The following is a 15,737-nucleotide window of genomic DNA, read 5'->3' on the forward strand; positions in this document are numbered from 1 at the left end:
GCCATTGTCCGGACTAAATTGACAACCTCTCTCTTTGGGAAAGAGCTGGAAAAAAACTCTTAAACATACAATTTAGTTGGTTTGCACAGAATAAAGATGGCATTCCAACCCTGAAACTATTTCTTAATGCCCCATCTAGCCCCAGTATGTATTTATGTGGAAAGGGGGCAAAATAAGGAAATTGCTAGAATGCCAACCCTACTATAGTATGAGCTCTGGCATAATCAGAAAGGCTCATATTAGAGATTTTATATAATGAGACTGCTGCCATAATTTGTCGCTGCACCAAAGGGAAAAGTGGATTTATTTTTTACAGGAGACGTAGAATTATGAAGCAACCTATCCCATGGACAAGTAGATATTTTATTAAATTCCATACCCCTGATAGTAGATTCTCTCGATCTAACCCTTAGCAAGGTAAGGTTCTGAATGATGTAAAAGGAGGACTTTATCGTATCCTGGGGGAAGGAGGGGAGATTTTAACTTTCCAGAACCTTTATCTGTGATGCATTAGGATGGGACAGTGAGGGATATTCCCACTTTGAGCATTACCCATGTGTTGATACCTTTATTACAATCATCAGTAAGCATTCTCTTTTGCTTGCATTAGATTTTATCTCTGCCCCAACCCGCAAACAAATTACTTTTACTGGCCAATGCTCTTGTACTCTAATTGTTTTTTTTTCAGAGAAATATAAACCTAAGGTTGCTAACTTATCTATAATTTTTTATTTATTTTGAAAGTTTTCTAGAGCGCGAACAAGATCCTTACGGATATCGGAGCGCTTTACACTCAAATGGGATAAAAAGACAAAGGAGTAATAATTAAACGAGTCATTATGTGCAAAGATGAGCAAATGGATAACAATAGAGTCAAGGTAAGGTAGCAATGGTGCATAGGTGGTCTGGCTGGACAAAGTCATGAGAGGAAAAATAATGAGTTATGAGATTTCTTTAGTCTATATTCATGTGAACTTAGCTAAGAGGAGCGATTTTACTTCTTTTTTTGAAGGATGCCTTGGATGAGATAAGTCTGATTTCTGGAGGGAGGGCCTCCAGAAATCCGTGATCACAACCCTATGGCACTCTACCTGTTTGTGGGCAATGTTCAATTATCTGCTGTGTGTTCCATTTAAATGGAGGTTAACCATAACAAGGGCATCTTCTGCAACTGGATTATGGTGGATTCCAAGCTCTTACTAGCTGAACTTTTACCTAAAAAGGGAAGGCAGTTGATAGGGTATGTGCCTGGAAGTGGAGACAGATCCCTCGTGTATCTTAAGGGCTTATAAAGAGATCTGTAATACTGTAGCTGAACTGCTAATGTTTGTGAAGTCCCATAGGGAGTCCTCTAATCAGAAGTGGTTCCATGGCACCCTTTCGCAGGCACGTAGAAATCTTATCCATTCCCTCAAGCGGGTACTCACGGAAGTGGAGGAAGTGAAGTTATTCAGACTGAATTGCAAGCAGGCTGCCACCATAAGGAAGCAAGCCATAATGCAACATGTTAGGAAATAGCTCAGCGATGCTAGTACAAAAAATGATATCCACCTGTTCTGGAAAACAATAAATGCCCCTTATTGTAGAGATGTCATAACGACGCCCTGGATACTACTGTCCCAAGATTTAAATGGGTGGAGCACTTTTCAAAGGTGTATGATAGTAGTACTGTACCAGACTGTTATTGTGACCTCACAGTGGCCAATTATCAAAGGGGCGCCCTGGAGTTGGCACAGATTACCCCTGGGGAGGTTAGATCTGCAATAAAATGGAATACAAGGAACTAGGCCCCAGGTCCGGATGAAGTGGCCATTGATCTTTTCATGACAATATATTGATCTATGGTCTCCTTTTAATTGTCAATGTATTAAGCAGTGCGGTTACTACAAGTCTACCTAAGTCAACCAATCAAGATTTGAAAAGCGCGGCATATCACCTGTAAGGGTCTTAAGGCGCTGTCCTGGTCGAACTCTATTATGGTCCCAATTTATAAGGGCGATAGAACTGACCCCGTTGTTATCGACCTATCTCCTTAATCGATTCAACAGCAAAAATATTTATCAGAATCTTATTGGACCAGCTGGAGGCCTGGGTTGGGGATAAAGGTCTTTTCTCTTCAGTTCAGTATGGGTTCAGGAAGGGTCTTGGGACTGTTGATCAATGGCTGAACCTACATTTAAATGTGAGTAAATGCACGTTGGCAAAAAAGAGTTGCTTGCACCTAGAGTTCATGGACCTCAGCTTTTGCTAGCGTTAATAGAGGGAAGCTTTGTGGGAAAATGCTGGACATGGGAATGGAGGCTCGACTGCTTTCATTCGTTGCCCAAATACATGAAGATGTGACTGGGTGTATTGGATATGACTCCTATGGTGAATGCACTCCACCAATCAAGATTATATTTGGGGCAATACAGGTGTGTGTGCTGGCCCCCTTTCTTTCCTGTTTATATATTAATAACCTTGACGCATGTTAACCACTTGTGGAGGCAGTTGCGCCCAGGGCGGATCTAGAAGAATGTATGCATTGTTATATGCAGATGATTGTGTCCTAGTCTTGAGAACTGGTGTGGGTCTCCAGAGGTTGCTGAATAAATTTTGTTTTGCTTATGAGCAGCCCAACGATCAACATTGCTAAGTCGCACACCATGGTCTGTGGCCAAGCCCTACCAACTTGAAATCCCATTCTATTAATGTTAACAAGTTTCTTTGTATATTTGTGGGTTCCTTTTGACACAAAATGGATCACTGGATTTTATGCTGTGTATTCTTTTATGGCTTTAAAAGCTGAATAAAGATTGGATTTACTTACTTACTTGGAGCTCTAAAGGCGATCTTTTGGTTGAAATTAACTCTAGAGATCCTTTTAATTGAAACTAGTTAAACCATCAATCATTGGCTGTATGGGGATGTTGTGCAGTGACTTTGTGGGTCCTGCTCTGATGTCAGAGTGGCACTGCTTCCATGAACATTCACAGCTTACCTGATCTGTATAAACGATGATCATAGTAAAGCATATTCTTGTTTCGGAGGGAGCACTGAGTCATTAGGTTCACCAGCCAGTAATTCCTCTTGATGAGGTAGGTCAAAAGCAGGTGCGAGGTGGTGGTCCAAGCGGATAATGAGAAGAATAATGAATGAATAACCAGGGGTATTATTTCACTAATTTAGTGTGCAACTGCAGAGGATTACTATGGAGACCCTGCATGGGGCCTAATGTGTTCCTACGAAAGGGTAAGCAGATTAATCCATTCACCTTGTGCATAAGAGTAGAGCTGTTTGCACCAAATATAAAGTGGTCGGCATTGATTGATACCGGTTTAAAAAAAAAAGAAAACGTTCATTGAGAGTGGTAAATGTATGGAGTGCAGTGGCATGTTGTTCATAATCACTATAAACCGTGAGTGTTTTGAGCATCACAGAACAGCTATCATGTGACTATAGTTTTAACCTCTACTTGTCTGTCATTTTTTGTGTTGATTACACCAGCTTGTATTGTCATTTGAGTTAAAGGTAGCCACGAGTATTCATACTCACTTTTTTTCATGTGAGATTTTAGCACATGCACATTGCATTTCTTGATTGTTAGATCAGCTTTAAGGTAAAGTTAGTGCAATTAGGGGTCCAGAACCTGAAGAAAGCCACAGCATCTGCGTGGGCCTTCAAAACGGTGGCTGAAACGCGTCAACCACGGGATGCGAAGGTGAATTACCATCCTCAACATTCTGCTGAGCTTTTGATTTTAATCTGATTGTAAGTTATCGGAATATAATATCTTGCGGTTGACGTAGCGGTAATTTTAACCCGTTTTAGTTAAATAGATCCCTAAAGTTTGTTTTAATCAAAAGATCTTCTTGTGAACTCCAGTACTTGGAGCACATTTAGACGATAACCAGCTTTGTCGGAATGAGGAGCAGACCTGAGGATGAAGCAAGCCCCTTTGTGCCCTAAGAAATAACATTTCTGTGGTGCTGGATGTGGTCAGTCAATGTGAGAACTGGTTGGAGTTGCCTTTTTAGGTTTTGCCTCGCCAAAGATGCGCTCTGCGCATCTTTTCGGCGCAGGCGAAAACCTGATGAGAAGAATAGTGTGGCTTGGTTCGGCCCTCGTCGTTGATTGGCTGGCTCCGTAAACGGAGCCTTGCCATTGGACGAGGGGCCTGTCCGTCAATGCCGGACCAGACACGGGGGCGTTCCCGACATTCTTTGGCTTTTGCCGACGTCACGCGACGCCGGGAACGCCCCCGTGTCTGGTCCGGCATTGCCGGCACTTCTGCGAGGCTCCCGAGCGAAGGAGGAGCCCCGGGGAAAGAGCAAGTCCCGCCTCGGCCCCGGAACGAAGTCCAGGTGAGTGCTTTGTTTGCTGGGACTAGGGGAGGCTCCCTCCCGCTACCCGTGTGTCCGTTCCCGCCCCCGCACCCCCCCCGCCCCCTCTCCGTGTGTCCGTTCCATGAGTCAGTGTTGGTGTTTGCTCTCCAAAGCTCCTTCCTTGTTATGACATTTCCCTGCTTGAACACAGTCGGCTAGGAGGCGTGCAAAACGTGACTGCCTCGAACTCCCGTAGCCTCAATTTTAACCCATGCGCCGACATTATTATTGAAAACCACAGAGACAACTGGGTACAGCAGGAATACAAAGGCACGTGAAAGTGCTCGGCACCCCTCCAATTGCTGCTGGCAGCGCTTATGGGCAGCCAGCAGCAGTTTGACATTCAGTGCCCGGCATTCTCTAGGCCGACGGTCCCGTGTCCAGCTCGGCACACCCTGCCTGGCACCCCCGTGGCTCCCCTTGCTGGTGCCCGCTGCTCCTACACGCTGTGCCTTCGGCACACAATTCTCATTCCGTCTCTCACTAGGCCAGTTTTCCCCTTGCCCCTACTGTCTCATGCACTGCTCTAGCACCCCTCTCCCAAACCACCACCACCCAGTGTGCCTCTGCTAACACATGCGAAGCATGGAACCTCTCTCGGTAGCCCTTTTGCCTTTCCTGGCACCCCTCTGCGTGCACATTGCCTGGCACCTTATGGTCTCCTGTCCTTTTGCGCCAGGCACTGTGTGCGTGCATCTCCCGCTCTCCGCCCCCTCTATCTACGGGCACACAATGTGCCTGGCACCTCTGCGTGCATAGTACCCGTTACCATGCTGTCCCTCTCCTTATGCACGGGGGCAATGCCTGGCCCCTCTCCGCCCCTGTACAGCTGTACCATGTTGTCCCTCTCCTTATGCACGGGGGCAATGCCTGGCCCCTCTCCGCCCCTGTACAGCTGTACCCCCCTCCCCCCCCCAAGCACAGTGCCTGACACCCTTAGTGCCCCCCTCGCTTTGCACGCACCTCGTGCCTGGCACTTCTCTCGGGCCCCTCCCCCGTGCCCAAGGCGCCCCCTCCCCGCCGGGCGCAGGGTGCGAGGCCTGTTTACAAGGAGTGCAAACAGTGTGACAGCTGCTGGCCCCGCCGGGCGCTCGGCTCACAAAGCGCTCATTATGGGGGAGGCGGCGGCGGAGCTCGGGCACTTTACGGCTGCTGCCTGCGTGGGTTCATTTGAAAGGCAAGCCGGCGTGCCTGCTCCTCCGGGGCCTCCTCTCCCGCGGCTGCAGCGGGGTGGGCAGTATACAGCCCCGTCTCGCAACTTTACCCACCACCTCCTGTAGCGCCTCTCAAGGCTTTCTAAAAATCCAAACCCACCTCATGGGGGCAACCCCACTGAATTCTGCTAGGCTGTGCCCCATAAAAGAAGGCTCGACAAACATTACACTTTGGCATGCATATGTGGCGATAGAGAGTAGCTTCTCAATTGCTGAATGTTTAATTTTTACAGAAGCATTTATATCCGGGCTGATGTGTGTTTTGTAGGGAAGCCAGTGGGTTGGTTGTAATTCACGCTTGCTGTTTGAAGTGTAAATTAATGGGCAGTTTGAGACCGGTCCAATTAAAAAAAAATATATATATAAGGGGGTGTCACATGTTTACCGACACCTTTCGGGTGAAATGATGTCAATATATTGCTTTCTCGAAGTGTTTAGTGGGGGTTGGGGGGTTGTCCCTTTCTGATACAGGGTGTATAGGTGTATTTTATGGGGCCCGTGAATTAACGTTGTAAACCGCAGGGGCAATCTGAGGGTATCTGTGAAAAGTCACCAGTCCCGTGGCTCATCTTACACGAACACGATACACGTCAATAATTGTATTGTATGCTGGCCCAACAATTATGCTTTTAGTGTTTTGCAAACATGCAAGTAAGAGTGTACTTTCCAAGTAGGTTTCCCTGTGTGTTGACGATGACGTTTCTCTTGGGGGGGGGGGGGGCGGTTGTAAGGGGGATTCCCCAGCTTAAGTTCCATGCTGGTTGCTGACAAGTAGGTAGATTTGAAAACCCTAAGTGAAATCTCAGCAAGTTTTGAACTGTTATTTATAATGTTTAGAAACCGCATAATGTTCACGCTGACAATGGGCCACCTTGTAGACCGACTTTTATAGCTGCTACTTAAGGTGGTTAGTTCCGAGCTGTGGTGTTTTTAATATGTATTTACTTTTCTCTATAATATTGAAATACATTGGCGAGTAATTTATCTGGTGGGAAAATCAGACCAAGGAAGAGGCTTTCTGGGCGTCTCCTGGACTAAATGTTAGGAAGAATGACCCATCCCTAAATGCGGAAATGACCGTATTGTGAAAGACGTGTGAAAGTGTTTTTATTAGTTTTATTATAATTGCACATTTGTGCGCCTTGAAATATAAATAAGATGTGTGCGGACGTATACGCTATGAATCCCTATGCCCCCTGCCTTATTAATAGTAATAAATGGCTTATTACACTCAGCTGATCTGCATGTATCATGAATGCTATGTCATAGTACTTATTCAAGTGTAAAAGTTGTAAACAATGTAATTTCTACATAACCAGTACATAGTAGTTAAGTCCGTGTTGAAATTACACTGACTAGGCCTTTGTGAGTAACCCTTCCTCCGTAAAGTACATGTGAGCCAATAAGGGGGTTTTGATGGAATTTGACGTAATGTGGTCCCTTTTAAGTTTTTTTTTTAAATCTGTTGTATTGTGTGTGTTGTCTCTTATCCACACGATAAACTTTCGAACGCCACAATTAACCCCAGGCTACAGTGTTTAAAGAGGTTTGAAATAACATGCTTTATTTGGGGCCCTGGCTGGGCACAAACGCATATGTGGGCACTCTCTGGTTTAAACTTGTGCTGGTCTAACAAGAAACCTGCACCAGAGGCCTTTGGCAGGACAAGTACCCGTTAGCTTGAGCCGCCCATGGAGTCCTTTCCTGGGTGTCCTGCAAAGAAGGGGCGGCCTGCACCTCATTTTGCTTCCGGACTGGCGAGCGGTTGTAAAGCTCTGCTGCAGAGATGGGCTGGCGCTGCTGCCAGGGAAAATAGGCCAGCATGAACTGATTTGGCAATAAATCCGTTGTAACTGGGCCACAGTTGGCCTTAAACACCACTAGGCCCCGGTGCCACTGCACCTGCTAATCTTTTGATAGCCACGCACACGCACGATTAATACAGAATTCTGGTTGTAGGGTATCTTATATAATGTACGACAATAGGCTGTGCATTGTACCACTGTTTACGAGATTCGTAATTCGAGGCCAGCCTGTGCCCTACCCAGGGCAGCATGAATCGCATCAGGGTGTCACATAAAGGCCGGGTTGGCCCGCAGGCATGCCACGGCGGTGCGGGGCCACTGTGACTTGCTCCCTAGAGCCCCAGGAGGGCAGGCAGCCCCTGATGGACGGGCGCATTCTCTGCAGTAATCGGCTTGTTCATATGGGGGTGACCTTGTGACCCTGCGGGGGCGCAGTGAGCCGTGCGGCCGAGCATTATCGCCACTGGGGTGATATTCGCTTTTGCGAAATTATATGATTTTTTTTTTACATTACAAGAATGAACGTGAAAAGCAAACATCTGATTTTGCAACAATTCTTTTTTTAACGCAAAATGATTCCTCGCATCGATTTTAGCGTATGTAGCGCATGTACCGTAATTGTGCAATTACGGGACTTTCCCATTAGAAGCATAATGTGAAAATATGCAAATTAACACCTGCATAATTAAAATTTCACCGGGCCTAGATAGAAGGGAGCATCTCTGTAAAGCAGCTGCTGTGGGGTCGAGACCAGTGCTGAAATTAGGTTCCGTAGTCATTTATAATGGTAACCGACTAACCTTCCAGAGGCAACTTGCCTATTGCTAGAAATTGTAATGCCATGACTGTGGTCGAAATGTTTATATTTTTGGATAACATGCCCGTTCTACGACCGCTGGGAATCGCGAACCACGAATCTGTAAGGCCTGGGGGAGTTACTGAACACGCCCAGGCTATAGATTCACATGTGTGAGTTCACGAAAACCAGGCAGGATTTCCTATGTAATTTCTTTTTACAGCAGCTAACATTCAGAAAACTGGATAGCCAGTGGGTGTCCCAATCCGGGAGCTAGACCCGGCTGCACAACATTTTCCACATGTTCGGCATTACCGAGACACCACAGCAGGGTTTCCAGTATCAACGTAAATTCTTTTACTTCCGAGCAATGAGTGGTAAAAGGTTGAGAAGAAGGCCTTGCCTACGGTCTGACCCTGAACAACTCTTCGAAGCAGACTTCCTTTCCTTTTATTTAATCTTCCCCTTCTGTGAACTGCTAGACATTAACTTGTAACACTGTTAATAGGGAATAAAACACCCCTTGAGGGAAATCACAACTCTTCTGATCATATTATTTCCCTACCTGGATTTGCACAGTCTACAACATACTAAATGTTAAAAATGCTTTTTTTACTTCTCCATGGGATTATTCCTACCAGTAATCCTTTTGAGAACTCCGGAAAAGCGTAAATAAAGGTCAATTCAGTCTTAAACATGTTTAAGACTGAATTTACCTTTGTGTATAAGACCATTAATATATACCTAGTCATAGAAAAAGACAGGGTGGCTCAGGTAGCTGAATATTTGCCGCTGACAAATGTGCCATTTAGAAGACCACAAGTCAGAATCCCGGAAAAAGGCGAGGCAGGCTTTAATTTTGGTTGATGCAAACCTAGGATGGCTTTCCTAGACACAAACTGATCAATAAATGTGTACTATCTCCTAAGGCAGCTCCTGCACCTTCTATGCTAATTCAAAATAATTTTCCACCATACCCTATCTTTTTGACCATTTATAGTCATAAGGTTTCTGGCGTTTGTGGCCTACACCTGTACTTTAAAAGTATAACTATTAGCCTAATCTTTGGGCCATTTCATCTACAGGAAAACATTGGAGGCCACCACCGTGGTCCCATTTTAGGATGTCAGTAGAGGCGCAAGCCATCAGCCAGCCCTCAAAATTCCCCAGTAAAGGCTGGCGCAGAATAACCTTTCCAGTTGTAAAAACATAGGTTTGGAAATACATTTGAACGCAGTTTCCAGGTATGTTATTTTATAACTGCACATGTAAGGTTAGCTCTCCTCTGTCTGTAACTTTTAGAAGGATTAAAAAGGGAGGGGAGAGTCTAGGTCTCTTACTGGTATCATAAAAGGTAAGGGAAACGGGCGTGGTGGCTGTTTAGGCTTCAGGTTTTGTTTTACAGGTATGTGTGTTTTAAAACAGTACAGACGGTGGTCACAACACTAATGCAAGAGATGATGCTGAAAGATTATCTGACAACATAATTGTCCTGTTGACCTCTATGTTCAATTATTTTCCATCTACTCTGGTATGCCAAGGGATCAATGCCATCCTCCAGTGCACAAGCCAACTCCGCCTCTCACCACGAAGGTAAACAAAACGTATTAAACGAGTGGGATGAGAAATGTACACCACCAGACCTAGAACCAAAAGAAGTCTTAGGAAAAAAATCCACCAGGCCAACATTGTGGCATGTGAGGATCACACCCAAGACAGTTCACACTAGAAGGGAGAATGCAGATTTTGGAAAACAGACCAATTTATAGGAGAATTTGCTCTCATATCTCAGAAACGAGATATGAGAGCAAATTAGTTAAAGGAAAGGTGGAAAAAAGAGAAACAAGTGTCAAAAAAAGAAAGGGAGAACAGAACTAGCAATTGAGATTGGGAAGAACCAGAAATAAGGATGGCAGGGAAAGAATAAACAAGAGGAAGACGATGGAAGATGGAGAGAAATATTAAGACAAGATATAGGAATCAGAGGAAGGATACAGAATGAACAGAAAGAGAAACAAATGAGAGTTTAGGCGAACGAGGATGGAAAAATGAGAGAAAGGGCGGGAGGGGATAAGAATGAGTTAAAGGCACAAGGGGAAGAGACACATGAAGCGATAGGAAGGAGACCACGTGAAAGAAGGATAGATGAGCGAAGATGGAAAGAGGGAGTAGAGCAGTGCTTAATTTGAACCAGTGGTTTCCACCCTCGCATCTCCCCCCCCGCCACCCGCCCCCCCCCCTCGCCCCACTGTTGCTTCCAGGCAGCAGAAGCAACTGCTTCTTTGTTTAAAAATGAAGCTCTGGAGAAGAAAGTAAAAGACAGGCCATAGAAACTCAATGACCTGTAAATACCACGAGAGAAGCAGTTTTTAGGTTTTGCCTAGCCAATGCGTACGAAGTACGCATGTGCTAGGAAAAAACGAATTAGTATAGTATATGGGGCTTGGAATCCGCCCCTGTTGCCTGCTTGTGCCTCCGTGTGCCCCTATTGCCTGCTTGTGCCTCCGTGTGCCCCTGTTGCCTGCTTGTGCTGTGTGGGTGTGTGTGGAGGGCTCTGTGTGGCTGTGTGTGTGGGAAGCTTTGTGTGGCTGTGTGTGTAGGAAGCTTTGTGTGGCTCTGTGTGTGGGGGGCTCTGTGTGGCTGTGTGTGTGGGGGGCTCTGTGTGGCTGTGTGTGTGGGGGGCTCTGTGTGGCTGTGTGTGTGGGGGGCTCTGTGTGGGTGTGTGTGTGGGGGGCTCTGTGTGTGTTTGTGTCATTTGCGAGAGATAAAGCTAGTGGCATTGTAAATGACAATGCCATTTATTTATGTTAAAAAAAAAAAATAATAATGTCAAGAGCAATGCCAATAGCTCTAACTTTAACAAAGGCAAAACCATTGCATTGTAAATGCTTGTTTTAATGTTTCTTTCGACTGTTGTATCTTATGTGCTAGTATGCGCTCTACTCTATTTCCTGTGGATTTAACAGTTTCTCATAACCCTTTTAATGGCTACCAGTTATTATCCGCATATTTCATCAGAGGACAAATGGACTGGCAAAAAAGAGTTACAGTGTCAAGAGTGTTCCTGACCATACTTCGAGCTACATAACATGCCAAGAATATAGTCTTGTTCCCCAGTGTTGCTTTATTTGAATTTTCATGAGATACATCCCAAGGTAGGCGTCATCTTGTAGATGCCTGAGTAGGGTTAAGAAGCCAGGTGGTAGGCACATGAGCTCTGGAAAACCACAGCTGAACCTTTCTGCTTGGCATGAAGCTTTCAGGAGTGTGGACTAGGTTGAGTGAGGGAAGGGAGTGACTTGCCACTGAAAATGCATAAACCACAGGTCCTCGTGGAGCATTTTGCTGAAAAGGTTTGAGTGCGGGATTTAGAATCACTAATGTGTGCGCTTACAAAGGTTTTATTAATTCTTCAACACTGCTTGGTGGGAGCGCTCTCCTTCATGCAGCAGAAGTCGGAGAAACCCCACTCTTTGCAGGTGCCTGCAGCAGTCAGTTATGGTTCAAAGCGAACTTCTCACAATGTTACAAACATCCCAGCAAAGAAGTTGCAGTAGACAACCGTGTACACAAATCAAGATCAGTTCATTACAGCTGCTATTACCAAGAGACTTTTCTCAGCCCAAACACATGTAAAGTGTTACCCACACTGTTTGTAGTCCCTACAATCTACACCAGGACAAGCATGATAAATTCATATCGTACTTTATTGAAGCATGTATCAATAAGTTGGGTAGAGCCAGGAATGTGTCCTACTCCGCCCAGCCACACTTGCCGGTTAGAGGTAGTCACCATTGTGCAATCTCTGTATTGCCCTGTAAGTCAGTCTGGCTCTTTAAACTTGTATTTAGATTTACCAAAACGATTTAAATGTGAAAGTGTCGAATGCATACATTTCTGTAGTGCTTTAATGTTGTTTTTCACTGTATAGCACTAAGCTTGCACAGAAAACTAATATGACCAAAACTGTAGGGTAGAAAGACCAGTCCTTTCACAAGGTAGGGACAGGTTGTAATTGTTTACTCAGTGATTTGAGAGGAGAATGGGGTGTAAGCCAAGCAGAGATTCCTAATAAACCTAGTTTATTTTACTTTTACTTTAGGGACTGGGGTGCAAGAGTGAACACTAGGGTGGGGATGTTTGATACGAGGATAATGTCAGCCATCTCCTGCTCCTGGAAAGACTGGACGACTTCGGGGTCAAGGGCGTGGCCTTTAACTGGCTGAAATCCTTTCTTCTGGGAAGGACACAGAGGATACAGCTGGGAGACTTGATTTCAGATGTGGGGACTTTAGAGTGTGGGGTGCCTCAGGGCTCCGCATTGTCCCCACTACTGTTTAATCTTTACCTTCAACCTCTGATTGCATCTCTGGCCAGTATGGGCTGTAGAGGTTTTAATTACGCTGATGATACTCAGCTTATGCTGAGCATCGATAACACTGAGGCCGCGCAATCCCAGGCGCAGAACATCTTGAGGTATACGGTCGGGTGGATGACTAAAAATCTGCTGAAGATCAACCCGGATAAGACCGAGGTACTGGTAATTCCATCTACCACCTCACCCTGGAGCGATCTCTACTGGCCACAGGAGTTAGGGTCAACTCCAAAGCCGAGTGCAAATGTAAAGAGTCTGGGGATTAAGCTGGACTGTGACTTGTCAATGTGCAGCCAAATCTCCTCTGTTGTTGGAAGCTGCACGAATATCATCAGGCAGTTACGTAAGCTAGCCCCTGTTCTTTCTCAGTCCATGTTGCAAACAGTTGTAGCGGCGACCATTATCTCAAGAATAGATTATGGGAATGCCCTTTATCTAGATCTCCCTAAAACGCTGACTAACAGGTTGCAGGTCGTGATAAACGACGCGGCGCGACTGATTTTTAGACTCCCCAGAAGGACCAAGGCTTCTCCCTTATTACAGAGCTTATATTGGCTCCCTATAAGGGAGAGGGTAGAGTTCAGGAGTCTATGCACGGCCCATAAGGCAATTTATGGCCATGCACCTGTCTACATCAGAGATCGTCTGGAAGTGTATAGCCCAAAAAGAACACTCAGATCTTCTGATTCTCAGTTGCTGATCTGCCCTCGGTACAAACTGGTAACCAAGGGAGGGAGAGCCTTCTCTGTGTTGGTCCCTCAGCTTTGAAATAAGCTACCCGAGGGGCTACGCAGAGAGGTGAATATCCTGCGATTTAGAAAGTCTTTAAAGACACTGTTGTTTGGAAGGGTTTTTGGGTATAGTATAGGTTGGCTGCTGCATTATTTCTCTGTGTTGTATGTAGTTATTGTATGAATTCCATCGATTTCCGAGCGCCTAGAGACCTGTAGGTGATTTGGCGCGTTATAAATCCAACATAACAATAACAATAAGAGGAAGCGAGAGATGGTGGACAATGGGTCCTGGTTGTGAGTTTTAGACCAGGGTGTAGACATGAGAATGTGAATGGGTGATTACGTTGATAAATAGAGGAAGAGAGGCTGGGGGAAAGTGTTGATCACTAAATTACAGAGCTTTATATTCAGTGGAACAGACTCGTATTGAGAGCAAAAGTGAATAAAAACGTGATTCCATTGTCTTGTGAAAGGAGGATACTTCTGTATATGCAGTGCCACTCATCTGAAGTTGGTGGCACCTGGAAATTAGCATTTTCCGTCTACACTTATTCTTCTTCAAAGAACTCCTTTGACAAATGATATTCTACAACTCAATCTGGGTATGGAAATGAAGGGTCTCTTTCTAGTTCCAACCATCACAGCTTACAAACACACCCAGACAATGTCAACCCACTCACCAATATTAAAATAATAAATGCTTTAACAGTGGCAACAGAAGGAACTGCCCTGAAGGTGAAATAAAACATAACTTCCCTCAGTGTTTGTGGATAAACAGCCAAAGTAACACCAAACAAGGTAAGAGTCAATGCCAAAGGCTTACTTGACTGCAAGCTCCAAGGTGCTGTACACATATAAGCTAAGCAAAAGCAGCACTCCAGAACAGGTTAGACCACCACTGTTTTGTTAAACGGTAGCAAGCAGCAATACCCCCTTTTTACCCCCGTTTATTAATTGCAGAGCATAATCTAATGAATTTATAAGTATTGAGGTTTCAGAGATCATTTCATAAAAACAATAGTGTGACTCGACTGCTAAATCATAGAAGATGCATAGGTTTGTTACACTTTAGTTCATCACTTGCTGTGGTAACAAGAGATGACCTGTCTTTGCACGTGGTTGTACCTACTCAAAAGGTCTCATTTTAAAATTTGTGCTCTGCATGCAGATCAATTTAGTGATTTGTTGGTGGAGTGGGAATGTTATTTGATTTAGAGACAAGGGCAGACCAGTCCAAATAAGCTGATGTGGTGGATTACAGTAGACACTGCATGTTAGAGGACAGGAATTGGCTCTTACGCAAGATTTTTCACACTCCACTGTAGATATTCTGTTTTCATTACAAGGCATCAAGTGTTGTGTTGTGGATAATTACAAAGTAAGTTACTCCAACAATAAAACAATAGCAAGGAGTATCATCATTGCAAGAATGAAGGAATAAAGCAGAAGATCTTCAAGAAGCGCGTGAAAGGAGGACCGTGCACTGGCAGAAAGAATGGAGCAGGGCAAAGCAGTCCAAAGCTTGTGACTAATTGAAGAGTGGAGGGTCAGTGGTTGAGTGTAGGGCGAGGAGGTCAAGGAGAGACCATGTGGATCTGAGTGGCATGAGGAAGACGGTGCACATTGGGTACTGCTGACAAGTCCTCATTGTATGTGCTCTGCCCCAAAAGCCCACAATTGTCATATTAAACCATATTAAACTTTCCAGTAAAGACTTAGTATATGGTGCAGGAAATACACCAGTGGCATGGGAGTTAAATGTCACTTGTAGACTAAAACACACATTGTGTCTTCCACTAGGCTAATAAGTACTTGGCTTCAGGCCTATGTGTTTAGTTTAACAGCTGCAGCTTTTAACCCTGCAGGCAGACCTATAAGAATATCCCTTTTTGGCTCAACAGAACCACACTTTTAATATTAAGCCAGTTACCCCCAAAAAAGCCTAGTAGCCTAAAAGGCAGGGTGCCTAGCATTTACGAGTAGAGCATGTGAGAATGTAAGTTTAGCGTGTTCCTACACTGGTTGCCCCCAGAAGCTATTATCACTGTATAAGTCTGTTGCTGCTTCTATGAGAAAAACTAAAATATATATTAATCGACAATGTAACTGAAGTTAACCCTAAGCTACAGAGTCCACTCAATCACTGTTTTTGATATCTAGTTGAATAGCTAAGTTTGATTTTTGATACATCTACAGGAAAACTATTATTAAGTTATACCTATCCTGTCTGAAGCTCCATTTGGCTAATTTGCATTACCCTGCCTGAAGTTAGCCTCCCTGTCAGCGCTTTCTCATGATGAGGTGTGAAAACTATACTCCCAGAGCAGAGCCCATGGCTTGGGACCTTTGAAAGGTAGACCTAGACATGTGAGGTATGTGACTAATCCTCTCTCTGGAAGGACAGTTAAAGAGGGTTTAGGAACTTAATTAACTTGAAAGGGACTATGGC

General features: G+C 44.8%; 1 protein-coding gene across 1 annotated transcript in view; it reads left to right on the plus strand.

The window, feature by feature from the left end:
- The window catches only part of DCAF5 (DDB1 and CUL4 associated factor 5), a 334,903-nt gene that overhangs the window by 39,842 nt on the left and 279,324 nt on the right, over positions 1–15,737 (plus strand). The gene's annotated exons all lie outside the window — the stretch shown is intronic.

Source organism: Lissotriton vulgaris, chromosome 9 (genome assembly GCF_964263255.1).
Source record: "Lissotriton vulgaris chromosome 9, aLisVul1.2, whole genome shotgun sequence".
Lineage (NCBI taxonomy): Eukaryota > Metazoa > Chordata > Amphibia > Caudata > Salamandridae > Lissotriton > Lissotriton vulgaris.